Source organism: Maylandia zebra, linkage group LG1, assembly GCF_041146795.1.
Source record: "Maylandia zebra isolate NMK-2024a linkage group LG1, Mzebra_GT3a, whole genome shotgun sequence".
NCBI lineage: Eukaryota > Metazoa > Chordata > Actinopteri > Cichliformes > Cichlidae > Maylandia > Maylandia zebra.
This window is the reverse complement of record NC_135167.1, coordinates 2,333,360-2,344,470: the sequence shown is the minus strand read 5'-3', so window position 1 is coordinate 2,344,470 and position 11,111 is coordinate 2,333,360. Positions and strand designations below refer to the sequence as shown.

Below are 11,111 nucleotides of genomic sequence, written 5' to 3'. Positions count from 1 at the left end.
TAGGGAACACTGGCGGAGGCACATGTGGTTCTGGCTGCGGTGTGATAGGGGACACTGGCTGAGGCATCATTAGAGAAGCAGGAGGTAGTGAGAAGGGCAATGCAGGCTGTGTTAGCCACGGCGGCGAGCAGGCTGAAGGAGCCGTGGATGCGGGGGCTGGTACCGACATCGCTTCTGAAGCAGGTTTTGGGTTTGATGCAGCAGTGTCAACCTGCACTTGAGGAGCAGGGGCTTGTGTTGGAGCGTGCAGAACCTCGTGCTGGATGTTAGGTGCAGCTCTTGGACTGGGGGGCCGAACAGGGTAACCCAGTTCTAAATGGGGGAGGCTACTGTAATGTGGCTGAAATGCTGCATAGCGGTATGAAGGGTGAGGCAGATGTGCACTCTGTGGATACGAAGTCAATCTGACCCTGTCCATTTCCACTTCAAGTTCTTTCATCTGCTGGCTTATCGTTTGCCAACGTGCTTCCAGCCCCTGCCATCTTTCCCCTGCACTTGCCGTACCATAATGACCAGCTGCAGGGTAGTTAGGGGAACTCCCAGGGCTGAGTGGTGCTGCGTAAGTTGATGTCAGTGGTGATGCTGGTCTTACTGTGGTACTATAAAGACGGTGAGCTGGGTAGGTGAGTTCAAAGTCCTCCAGATGTCCGGGAATGCGTCGCACCCTGCTGGGACGGGGACTCAGTGCAGGCTGGTTGTCGTTGAACTCTCTGGGTGTAGCCATAGCGCAGCTTGTATAATCCGGCTCGAAGGACCACTTGTAGAATATATATATACTGGAAGTGCTGGGTATACAAGTCTGGCCTAAGTCTTCGGTCAGAAAGACTGCAGCAGTCCAGGAGTTTAGTTCACCGTCTTTAATGAAGCTTCACAGAAGATATGCACTTATAATTGTGGCAGGTGCAGTATCGGTGACTATAAGCATGGTTGTCTGGAAACAGAAACAGGTAACACTATAATTAGCAGGCTCAAAGACAACCAAGCAACAATCAGAACACATCATCTACTCAGACACAGCAATATTTTACAATGTCCACAAGGGGTCGCCGTAAGACCAGAAGTTGGCTAAATAGCACATATCTTCCCAGTTGCTAGTACTAAGGCAAGCATGTGGCAAGCTAACAACAGCTAAACTAAACAATAAACAACAGAAAAATCCTTTAACCGCGGGATATAATCATTGGGGGAGATTCTGGCCACTGGTATTAACTTAGTGCTAGTTAATTAAATAATTAAATAAACCTACTAACGTGGTAGCAGTGTACTGAGGCATAACTTTAGCTTAAACATACACAAACAACTATAACTATTATCATACCAGTTAACCTGTCAAAGGCAATAACACTTACAGTCTCATTAACGCACACGGAATCACACAAACTGCGATACAACTGCCATGCTCTGCTGCTGCTTTTCGTCCCTCACTCTCCCTCTGCGTGATGCGCACATGATCACTGGTGCGCTCATTTGGGTGCGCTTGGTTCTTGCCTCTAGACATCCTGAGGCCGAGTCAGCAGGGAATTTGCACACTGTTGGTACCTATCAGCTGCCTCCGAAGTTTCACAGGCTAAGTCCTCACCATATGTTTAATGTGTGCCAGGTCTGTCCAGCATCCCCACCCCCTCCAGCCCCTCTCTATGAGACTGATTCCTGAGTTGAGGTGAGCTCGACTATTTCTAGCCGGTACCTCTCAACCTCACGCACCAGTTCAGACTCCTTCACCACCCGAGACGTGACGTTCCACGTCCCAGTCGTCTGCCAGGCGCTCCATTCTTGGTCACTGCCTGGCACACACTGCACCCAACCCTACGGCACCTCCTGCGAGTGGTGGGCCTACAGGTGGACCAACACAGGTGAGCTCCAGAAATCAGTGATTAAGGTTGCAGGTCATCACTTATATACAGTCTGTGATTTATTGTATTTTTTAATCTTGGGGTGACCTGGAAGCACTCGGCACATAACTAAAAATAATAAGGTAAAATGGCTCATTTACTATGCTCTGCTAAGTTTGAATTTTTTTCTGCCTCCACTGTAACGATGTTGTGCAGTTGGTCTCGTGCTGCCTTTAAGCAGAATTAACTGAAGTGACTTATCCAACTTTGGGCTGAAACCCACAAACGTCACTTTTAAACCGAAGCTTTGAAACACACCTACTGCCTAAAGACAAATGTTATATCTGATTCATTTTCCTCACCTCCTGTCTGGGGTTTGTTTAATCACTTTACTGTATTTTTATCTCTGTGACCAACAGCCCAGTGAATCTCTATCTGCAGTCTCATTTTTCCTTCACAGCCTTCCTCAGGTTCCCAGAGAGAACTACTGAAGTATTTTGTTCCAGACCACCCACATGCTCCGACAGTTTCCCCTAAATTAGACACAGAGGTACAATTTAATTGGTATATATATTAAGCATTTAGCAACAGCTTGTACATGCTGCAGCAGAGCAGCCCTGCACTGAAATAGCTGAGGAGTGAGAGGAGGGGTTTTATAATTAGTGCTTGGAGATGCAGATTACGGCCTATGGTGATTTGATCTGACCTATTTTGAAGGAAGTAGGCCAATAAACTGTGTTTTTACGGTGATAGGTGGCCTGCTTCAGCGCTGTCTGTCTGACAGAAAGTGCGAGGTGGTCGCACACTGCAGCGAAGACACAAGCATCTCTTTATTCACCCGACCAAACACCGTTCATTTAATATTTTCTTCAAAAAGGTCCAAACTTTAAGCCTTTGTACTGCTTACAGTAAGTCCATTTACAAACCCAAGCTTGGTGTTTCTCACTCGACGCTCACAGCTCGTGGCTGTAGGCGGGGGCCCCTCGATGTCATGCATGCAGTTGCCTTACAATTAAAATTAACAAAATATACACTTTCAAATGTCGTCAGCTCTTTAACTTTGCAAACCTCATTTCTGCTGATTTTTTCCTTCAAAAGCAACTTAAATAGTTGGATGACCTATCGCAGTGTCTAAGAATAATTCATAATGAATAATCACAGATTTCAAGATAACACATCAGGGTGGGCTCTTTAGTTATCAGTCCTGAGACAAAGCTACTGTTCATATCAATGAATATGTTGCTGGAAAGCACACAAAGCATCCACGAACTGCACGTCGACTTCTCTTGTTTTTCCATCTAACGTCACCGCCTGCACATTCACTCACCTGCTCTTCCTGCTCTTGCACCGTCGCTCTCTCCCCCCTCTCCATCCTCCTCACTCCTTCATTCAAATCACACACAACTACAACATTACACAACAATATAATCTGATGATGGTTATTATTAGAGCAGGTTGAATTTTTATATCAGTGTAAAGTGAAATCACCATCAATAAATGTGGGCAAAACAGAAGCTACAGCTTTGTAATTTGTTCCTGAACTCACCTGTTTCTCTCTATGCTGTATTCATCCTGCGCTCTCAGACTTAAAGGTAAATGTGGCAGTGAAACACAATTTACAAACCAATAAAAGCCATAAACTGATCCGTATCAATGTATAGCAATCTCAAACTGAATACAGGCTGCTGGACACTGATAGGTAACATCCTTCTGACTTCCTGTCACCTGGAACAGGAGGCGTACTGTTAAAAACACTGAAGCCTCATTGGACCAGAACAGAATCTTTAACAAGCTGAAATAAATACATTAGTTGATGATCTAGGCTACACTAGCTAATGTTGTTTGTGCTATTTAGTGCACAAATAAAAATAAGTAGACACTTTATAAGTCACAGCAACGTCCCTGCATTATCAGAACAGTTTGCACATTTGCTACAGTTCAGGTAAAATTAAATCAGAATCACTGATATGTGTCATGTGTTTATCTTATTTAGGCGGTTAATGACAGGCCACCCTGTGGAAGCAGCAACACCTCTGCGTGAGGACACTGCACTGTTAAGGAATGAAGAACACCTGGCACCTTTCACTCTATCCTGTCTGCAGGAGACAAGTTGGTGAATCTAACATTAGGAGACGAGGTCAGGAAATACATTTTTATTTCAACTGCTTTTACTATAGTTATTTTCAGAGGTGCTGTGATGAAGTTTAGGGGGTGAGCACCCCCCAAAATGGTCTAAACTCGCCTGTGGCTGCAGGTGAGGGTAGGACTGTGGATCAGCTGGTAGAACAACAGCTTTGCCTGTGCACACACCACTGCTGCATCCTGAATTGCAGATAATGGAGCGCCTTCACCTGAGTCAGCAGCTCCTACCCAACCTGGAGTGGGCAGTCCCTGCCTTTGAATCTTGGACATGAACATTTTCATCTCTGCTGCTTCACTTTTGACCCCAACCAACAAGAATCAAAGACGTGATGCTGACCCTGCTGAGCGAGAAACGCTCGACTGTTTCACTACACCTGGAAATGCTGTCCGTAACAGTTATTCAATTCAATTCAACTTTATTCATACAGCCCTAAATCACAACAACAGTCGCCTCAAGGTGCTTTATACTGTAAGGTGGAACGTACAATAATACACACAGAGAAAAACCCAACAATCATATGACCCCCTATGAGCAGCACTTTGGCGACAGTGGGAAGGAAAAACTCGCTTTTAACAGGAAGAAACCTCCAGCAGAACCAGGCTCAGTTATGAACAGAATATGTGACAAAGGGCAGCCTCAGCGGGATCCATCGTCCACCACGAACGATTCGATTTACTGCTGGTATTTGTGGTCCCTTCACCTCACAGGATGGGCAGCTTGTGATCATTGAAAGAAGTCAGCATGAGTTTTAAGACAAAAACATGCTATATTTTTGAAACTGCTGAGAAATCTGAAGGCTTCCTCCACCTCTGCACCAAAGATGATGAAATTCAGTAATCTTGCTGACAGACAAACAAACAGGTTTGCAGAAGAAAAAAAGCTGCACAAAATGCTTAAAATGCATATTGACTTTCACATCATTTCTGTGAATCTGAACAATTGTAATGTGCGAGGATGATGAATGCACTGCTTCATCATTAGACAGAGCCAGAGGTATTTTCAGCTTTCACACATACCCACACATGCACAAACAAGAGATGAGAGCAGCAGCAGTGAGAGCTTCCTACAAAGGCTCCACAACCAAATGATGTAAATCCGAGGGGAGGCAGGAGGGACAAACACCCTCTGATAGAAGAGGAGAAATTCTCACCATTGATCATTTCTCCTCTGAACACACTGTGTCTCACCCACTGAGTATTTTTAGCACAGTTTGATACGAGCAAGCTGAGAGTCTGCGATCGCTCTCAGTCACAAGAAACTGAGCCGTCACTTGCTGTAAATGCTGCAAAGCAGGTTTAACTGCCACATCTCATTTTTTCAGCTAATATCCAGATTTTTCAAAATAATCCTTTTTTAATCTTATAGCTCAGTTCATGCCCTGTGTGGAGCAAGCTTTTACCTCCTCGAGCTTTAGGATAATACCCTCTGTGTAAGAAATCTTTCTTCCGATTGGCTGGCTGCCAGGTGGATGGGCGGGGCTTCTGTGTGGACCCGTATGAAGATAGCTGCTCTTTTTGACTTCCTAAAGTTCCAAGTGTAGAAAAAACTGTGACAAACACTGTTCAGAGCTTTGTGCGTCCATGTGGTGCACTGGCCTCATGGGTGTCTGGGAATCCTCCGTAAATAATGAGAATTATGCGGAGACTGAAAGCAAAGAGCAGAAGCATCAGCACCTCGGCACACAAACGGTGGTCTCCTGGTCGACCGTCTTATTCAACATCACCCGTTCTGCTCAGATGTTTTATAAAGTCTTATTATTTATTCATTTGAGCCACTTTCCTTTGATGTACGAGTCTTTCAACTTAGCAAAGAACCAATTTTAAAATGTATCTTTAGGCTTTTTGTTATTAGCAGCCTGTCACAAAAGCACATGATTTGTTCTAACTTCTTTTATCAAAACTACAAAAAGATGACATCAAATTGTATTTCTGCATCAACAAGGTGATTCTCAGAAAGCTGAAAACTTAGCATATCTCTGCATGACGTGTAGTGTGTCCTTAAAAATCGGACGAATCTTGACAAAAGAAGATGTGTGAGACCAGAAAAAATCTGTCGCAGTATCTGAAAGTCGTGTCCTTCAGGAAACGGGAAATAAAACCTAGCAAAGACGTGACCGAGGACCTGCTGTTCGTGTGCTGTTCACTGAAGCCTCATCAGAAACGGTCTCAGTGGGTCAGTCTGAAGGGGAACAGGAAGAAAGGCTGAGGCAAGAAAATGACACAAGAACTGGATTGAAGCTCAGAGGACCAGGTCTGATGGAGCGATGGATTCACATCATGGTCAGTCTGTACGAGGAGGTCCAACAGTCAGCGTTACAGCCGTCTGTGGTGGAGGTTCTGTCATGCTTTGGGCTCCATCTCAGCCAGTGATGTTGCTGATCTTTGGTAAAACCGGTGAATTATGTAAAAAGTACCATCAGATGGCACCACCGGGAAATACCATCTGATTGGCAGCAGCGTGACAGTGCCGGACCTCAGCATTACTGAAGCAGTAATGCTTTTTTTTAATTTATTTATTTATTTTTATACGGGTTGTACGGAAGCCCCAAACGCAATTTCATTGTTCTTTGACAATGACAATAAATAAATACTTGAACTTGAACTTGATCATCCTGACAGAGAACAGAACAAACGGCAGAAACATGCAAAGAAGAGCTTTGAACAGGGAGAACATGAAAATGAAAATCAGTTGAATCCTAATTTTAACTGTTTTGCTCAAATCGTCAGCATTATGTAAAAAGAAAGTCAACAGGGAGAGCCATCTGTGAAACACGGCGGAGGCTCTGTCATGGTTTGAGCTGCGTGTTGCACAGCTGTCCTGTGCACAGGCGATCCTCCTGTTTTGGAAGCAGTGAGTTGCAGGAGCATGTAAAGTGTCCACGTGTCACTAGGGATGGGTATCGAAACCCGGTTCTTGTTGAGAACCGGTTCCCACTGTTTCAGTTCCTTGGAATTGTTTGCCAGTTTTGTAAACGATTCCCTTATCGATTCCAGTCGCCCCGAATGACGTCACCACGTTGCGGAGCGTCATTTACCTGGCAGGAAACATGGCGGCTCAAACGCTCAAAAGTTTAGTCATACTTTACGAGAACGGATGACAACAGGGCAACTTGCAATACTTGCAAAGTAGATATTTCATTTAAGGGAGGAAACACTACGAATATGCAAAAGCATTTGCTCGCAAAACACGCGATGACCTTAAATGAATGTCGTGTTTTTAATTCCGCTCCGGACTCGTGAATCTCAACCCAGCAGCAGCGGTAACGTTTGCACGTCCTCTCCCGTTAATGCAGCAGGTAAATAATCAGCTAACAGTGCATATTATGTTAGTGTGATCTGCCTTATTACAAACCTGCCATTACTGTGCATTTAGTGACCATGATGAGAGAGACAGAGTCTGGCTCAGATGCTGGCAGCTCTCGCTGCAGTCTGCTGGTAGCGTCTCCTTTCAGGCAGGATAGACGAACGTCACCGAGCAGAGACTCAGTTTGTGGTCAAAGGTTTGCACCCGTTTGCCACAGCAGATGATTTTCAGTAAGTGAATGTGTTTAATTGTAGGCAGGGACATTACTGGGTATTCTTGTGTAATTGCTACAGAATAATTTATGTTATACTTTGTTATTGCTACAGAAGAATATTTATTTTATTATTTTACATTTACAATGTTTTTCCCGGGGACCCTGTGACACCCCATTGAAGAGCCGTAGGCTGGATCTCTTAAGATCTCACTGTTGGGTTTGTAAGGCCATGTTACTCCTAAATGTCTATCTTGTTCAAAGAGAAGATATAAAACAAAGTTCTGAGCTAATCGACCTTAGTGTTCTCCTTTTTTAAAAAGAATCGATAAAGAATCAAAACTGGAATTGGAATCGTGAAAATCTTATCAATACCCATCCCTACGTGTCACCGTACGCACGTGTTGACGACATCTTTGCGCTCCACAAACAGTAAAAGTCTGCACTTTCTCGTGTGCAGCTGTCTGACCTCAGAGCTGGTCATTAACATTCAGAGCAGCACAGAGACAGCTGGAAATAAAATGACTTATCTCGTCTGACGCTCTTCAGACTCAATTGAGAAAGAAGTAGAGATGAGTTCTGAGGGCAGAGGGAAAATGCCAGCAAAGTGCAATGGCTGTTATTGGACAAGCTTTGAATCCATTCAGACTGCACTGAGGACATTATTTGGTGCCTCACAGCTCTGTAACCAAGATATCTCAGCATGGTAATGAGTGTGATTGTGTAAGGCCTCTATCTAGGTAAATGTGTCAGAGGTGGGAGACAACCTTTTTGTTTTTCCTCTTGTACCCAGACCAGAGGAGAGGCTCATTATGCAGCAGGGAAATGTAGCTTCGCTCTTGGTTGTCGACTCCCACGCGTTCAGTCACTCTGAAAACACACACACACACAGTCACAGACACACACGTATACACACAGACACATGGACATTTATGAAAGCATCTGTACTGAGTGTAGGCGTCGAGCAGATTTGCAGGTGCAGATAAAAGCTTCTGCTGTTGTTGTTGACTCTCGGCTGACGGGAGAGGCAGACAGTGTGGGAGCACAGAAAACCAAGAGCCTGCCATACTTCCTCACTTGATATAATAATTATAGACAACTACTGTATCTATTTATCATGCACGCAAAAATATTAATCTGTTTTAACACGCCGTTCCCCCTGCCCTTACGCTCAGTGTTTAAGGCATTTTCAGTCTTGCAGAGACTCTTGACTGTTTTCATCTGTTACTCTTGGACTTTTACTTCACACTGGACATCACTCAGACAAAGATCTTTATTTAACAGAAACACAACACGAACATTTATAATAAGAAAGGTTTAAGAATGAGTTGATATCATTAGGATGAATCACCTTTTGTATCACAAGGATGTCCAATCATAGCACGGAATTCAGTTCAGTATTATTTATATAGCGCTGAATCACAACAACAGTCAACTGGAGCCACTTTATATTATAAAGTATTCTATGAGCACTTGGTGACAGTGACCAGGCTCAGGGAGGGGCGGGGCCATCTGCCGTGATTGTCACTGTAGTGACTGTAGACTGTATATAAATGATGGACATAGCCCGCATGATGTCGCCCAGTCATTCTGGACTCTGTATTTTGAAGCTTCAGCCCTTTAGTTTTCACTGTCTTAGTTTTATTTGGACTAAAGGGTGTTAAGTCATCAGCTGATAGCAGCTACTTTGCCTGATTAGCAAACTGCATCCATAACCTGTGTGCAAAAGATATCAACTACTCAGTGCTCAGTTACATGCAAATAAAATCCTAGAATTTCATAGTGCAGCAAAACTGGAGCTCAGACTTCTCAGATGGTCTATTACTACAGTATGAAGTCAGATGATGTCATTAAAAATGCTCCATAAGGCTCCAACAGCACAAACACGGTCCAGGCGTCGGGTTTAGGTGAAGCTGGCAGGCAGCTAGCTGCTACAACCACCTGTGTCATCGTCCATCTGTCGGTCAAAGAGGCCACGCCCCTAATAACGCAAACTTTAAGCTGTAGTACAATTTAAACAGATGAGTTATACAAACATCTTCCCGCCTATACAGGTGTTATGAAAGAGGAAATAATTTATAGAGATCAAACAGTTTGTATATCAGGCTGTAAATATGTTTGTTTAAACAGGGATGTGTAATGGGACTGACTCACTGCTGCCTCTGCTGGACATTAGAGGAACTGCAGGCTTTGAGGCTTTGGCACGCCATTGGCTTCATTTTTCCGGCCCACAGGTTTATGCTGTCCCCATGGGTCAGTGGGCGATCCTGCGAAGCTTTAACTGAGACAAAAACAAGTCTTTGAGACTGTTTCTGTTAAAATCCATCTGAAAACACGACCTCAGAAGATTACAGTGACGTTTTGGACAGTATGCAGTCTTTGAGCGTTGCAGTGACAAAACTGTAAGTCCGTTAGCTTGGGCACCGGCTGATCAGTATGCTAGCACTTTTATTCAGGAAATGTTATCACATTTATAACAGTGTGGAAAGCATCCTCTCTGCTGGAGCACTTCATCCTCTTACAAAGCAGGGTTATTTAAAAGTGGCCGATGGTCCACGGTTATTATGATAGCTTCTCTCTGGTGGACTCTTCAGCTCTGTGTTCTCTCGAAGGTCAGCACAGAGTTGGCCCGCTGGTTGCACAACTCTCGCTGAAATGAATTGGTTTCACACTTTTAAATACATGGCTAATGGTGTTCGTTAAATACCCCCCACCATTGTGGCTAAAAGCTGGGCTCTGCTCTTGATAGCTAGTTGGTAATTTGGTGTGCCATTTGGCGCTCAGTAGGCGAGGCATCCCGTAGAATTATTAAAGCTCATTGTTGAACATTTTCCTGCTGCTGGACACACAGAGACTGAACAATGAACTGAAAGATTAAAGCTGAAAAAAAGGAATAATAATAATTCACCGTGGGGGAATTTTAATCAAGTGTTTTTGGCCTTGATCTTCAAATTCATTGACATTTCAAGCCTTAAATTAAATTTGTATTGGAGGGGCGCAATGAAGCGCGACTAGGGGTCCCGCGAAACTTCAGAAGCAGATTTGCGTTGCAAAAACGCGAATTAAAATATGCGCTGCAGTTTGTGTGGTACATTTTGTGCATTCGCACGTATCGCGTCTACCACTCGAGATGGAAAAATCTGAACTCCAGCTTCAAGTCACGCCGCAACAACCAATCAGGAGCCTGGTGACGTGATGCTCTGACCAGGGCGGGTCCAGCCAAAGCTCCTTCTCTTCCACTTTAAGCTGGGTCCTTTTTATTCCTGTCTCCCTGTAAATACTTATATTTTCTATATTTATGTTTAATGTTTTTCTGTTTGAGAATTGTAATATTATTTCAAACAAATTTTTGTAATGACTAATGTCTCAGTTCTACTACACAGCAAATATTGGCTCACAACTTGACACATGTAGAATTTATTTCATATTATACTAATGAAAAAATATACTATTATATAGGAACATAGTGAAGACCAGTTATTTAAGAGAATAAAGAGAGGTTAGTTTATCTTGGAGTAGAGCTCCATTTATTAAGAAAAGGCAGGAAGGAGGAGTTGGCCGTCCGACTGCGGTCTGGAGTGTGGAGCCTTCCTGCTGCTGCGGAGTCGGGGTGGTCTGCCTC

At 43.9% G+C, this 11,111-nt stretch overlaps 1 long non-coding RNA gene across 1 annotated transcript; it reads right to left on the bottom strand.

Annotated features, from left to right (window-relative positions):
* Window positions 1-842: 842 nt before the first annotated feature.
* On the bottom strand, window positions 843-1,516 carry LOC143419896 (uncharacterized). The gene is made up of 2 exons (XR_013099920.1): window positions 1,350-1,516; window positions 843-931 (listed from the first exon to the last, which is right to left on the bottom strand). It is a non-coding gene; the product is annotated as an uncharacterized LOC143419896 (long non-coding RNA).
* Between the last annotated feature and the right edge of the window lie 9,595 nt (window positions 1,517-11,111).